Source organism: Haliaeetus albicilla, chromosome 2, assembly GCF_947461875.1.
Source record: "Haliaeetus albicilla chromosome 2, bHalAlb1.1, whole genome shotgun sequence".
Lineage (NCBI taxonomy): Eukaryota > Metazoa > Chordata > Aves > Accipitriformes > Accipitridae > Haliaeetus > Haliaeetus albicilla.
The window spans coordinates 71,684,102-71,687,253 of NC_091484.1; positions in this window are offsets into that span (position 1 = coordinate 71,684,102).

A 3,152-nucleotide genomic window follows, 5' to 3' on the forward strand; every position below is an offset into this window, starting at 1 on the left:
ATAAAATTGACTCGTGGCCCTTTGAAACAAATTGTTATTAACCTTCCCCTTCTGAGCGTTTCATAATCACAGATGTTAGTTTGGAGATGATATCCAAACATCCCAGGGGTACTTTTGATAGCTGCATGGGCGGGGATTGAATGCGGAGGTCGGATATTAAATCAGCGGGATACAGAATTACTTTTTTTCCACAAACCCGAGCTAGCTAAATAGTTTCCCCCTCTAACTCTGATATGCATTTCACAATAAATGGCGTGGGCATTTGCATATATAGTGCCTGGGTATGTGTTTGGATATCGCATGTACGATGTACTGCATTAACACACAGCGGAGCGGAGGAACACCTTCACTAAACCTTAGTGCTCAGACGCTTATTGAACAGAGTTACGGAAAAAATACGCTTAATTAATTACACGGAGGGGCTGGTTGACGCCGGGGAAGTGCAGATGTATTTTTGCTCGGCCCTGAAATACTTCCCTGGGTTGGTTATTATTATTTTTTATTTTTTCTTTAGTGGGACTCTGCTGCTTTGGCTGGAGGCGAAGGAGCCGGACCGGCTAGCAGAGAGCTGCCTGCCAGGAAAAAAATGCTGCCAGGCGGTGGTTGACTCCAGGGCCGACCCTGCCTCTGCCCTTGCCTGCTCCTGCCCCGACGCAGCCGGGTTTTGGGGGGCTGGAGGCTTTGGCTTGGCTTCGGGGTTTGTGCGGTTTGGGGTTGTGGTCTTGCCTCCCCCCCCCCCCCAAAAAAAAAAAAAAAGAGGCTGCTTCAGCAAGGTGCTGCTGCTTTGCTAAAATTGCAAGAGGCGCTTGTGCGGCGGCTCTTTCTGTTAAATTAATTTTAAATTTTAAATTAACGAGGGCTAATTTAGTTGTGCTGTCCTTCCCCGAGCCAGCGGGGAGCCGCTGCCCGGGCGTGGGAGCGCTGGCTGGGCGGCGCACGGGAACCAGCAGCAGCTCAAAAGATGGCGAAAGGAGCAGCAGAGCAAGTGTCTCCGAACCTGTGCCTCTCCCCATGAAAGCTTTCCCCCCAAAATATCGGAGGCAGGTGAGGAGTGCAGCCCATGTAAGCCATTCGCTGCTCCCAGCTGAAGGCACTGCTTACCAATGGGAAATATTTTGTATTCTGCTCTGGATAAAATCCAGGCAGCAGCGAGATATTTTCTGCCCTTGCTGCAGAGACTGAACTAACTTAGAGAAGTTTCCCTGCTATTTTTTTTTTTTTTTTTACCCTAAACCCAAATACATATTCTCGCTGGTCTCACACATCTGTTTTCTGTTCCCAGCGCTTCTTGCAGGCCGGGGAAGGACAGGTGGAAGCTTTGCCCCATTGCACACTCAGGAGCAGGGCCAAAATTTCCCCCGGTGCAGGCTTCGTGACTTCTTAAGAAAATATAAAATCTTCGTGGGACTTCTCCGCCGGTGTGTAACACACCCAGGGTACCGTTTTGTCCCATCGGACAACCGGAGCTATTTTTCAATCCAGATTTAAAACTCCTCTTTAGTGCCCACCGCCACCGATTTTCTCCCTCGGGGTTATAAATCACCTGCCTCCATTAATGGAGGTGACCAATAATAATAATAATAAAAAATCTCCTCAAAGGCACGTAAACTAGAAAGGCTGGAGGAATAAAGGCCGGTAGCATCCCCCCACCGCCGGTCGCGGCTCAACTTCTCCGAGCAGGTGAACCCCTCGCTGCACCCTCCCAGCGGCATCTCCGCTCCTGCAGAATTGTGCCCCTTGCAGAACATATCCCAAAGCAGCGGCTTTAAAGAAAGAAACTAAAATTTTCAACACGACCCCCCCTCCGCCCTTGGTTTTCTCCGTGAGTGCGGCTCCTGCAGCAGGAGCCGGCCCTGAGGGGGAGGCTCTGCCCCCTGCTCCCTTCTCCTCCTGCCTGCGGAAAATGGGCTGAACTATTTTGGAGCTCTTGTGCCCTTTGTTGCAGCGAGGCGGGTGAACGTTTTATTTTTGTCCAGCCCGCCCTAAAATCGTGGGATTCTCACTTTCCCGGGGATGCCAAGTATTTTAGAGGGTGCTTGGTTTCGTAGCGTGGCATCGGCAATATTCCCATCACCTCTTCCCGAGCTCCAGGTTTACGTGTTTATCTAGCAGAGGTTTTCCAAACGCAGCCCGCCAGAGCATCACGCCACCGGGTATTTAAAGTCTTGAAAAGGTGAAACCTGTTGACAGTACGTGAGATTAAAGAGATTTTCTTTTCCGTTTTCAGATCCTTTTTAACACGACGAACGCCTTAGAGCCGGGCTCAGCTACGGCTGGCGGTTGCCCTCTCCTTCATCTAGAAATGAATCCCCCAAAGTTTCTTCATTAAGTCAAAAGGCTGATGCTGCAAAAGCACCTCTCTCATCAATCGCCACGGAATTTACCCCCCCTGTAAATAGCAGAAACTACGAAATACTTCTAACTCGAGCTCCAGTGCTCAGAAGTGCAATCTAGAGACTATATCAACATAGAGGGATATATAGTCCCGAATAGCACTACTCCATTGCAACGCCTGGGTGACACGGTTTGTATTTCGTAATAAAGTGGGTTGGTGTCGGTTTTTTTTATTATTATTTAATGCAGTCCTCGAGAATTGAAACACACAAAATGCAGCGAGAATGTTCACAATGTTGAGAGCACAGTTGTAAATAGAAACATTCATATTTCATCCGATTATAAATATTTGATACTGCAATTGTAAAACGCACGTTTTATAAACTGGAGAGAAGAAAAAAAAAATCCTTTGCTTTCCTGCTAAAAGGCAATGTCATTTAATCCTGGCTCCTAAGCAGCTGATGGTTATTCACAGAATTTAAAATTACAGTTTTTATTTTATAGTTTGATTCTTTCCTTCTTTTTTTTTTCTTTAAGTTTATACTACTATGTACAACGTGTGTCTATTATAGCTGCAAAATAAAGAGGTTTTAAGGCAAAGCGAGTAGTTTTCCCCCCACAAACAGAGTCGCAGGAGAGCCCGTTCCTGAGCAGCCGCCCACGCACACCCAGGCCCCACGCGGGACACAACGCCCCCTCCCCTCCCCCGCGTACCGTGGGGAGGGGGCCACCACGCTCCGGGAGAAACGGGTTAAACGCAGCACAGCGCCTCGAAATCCCGAAAAACTCCGACTCCAAGGAGGTGTCTGCGTGGGGAG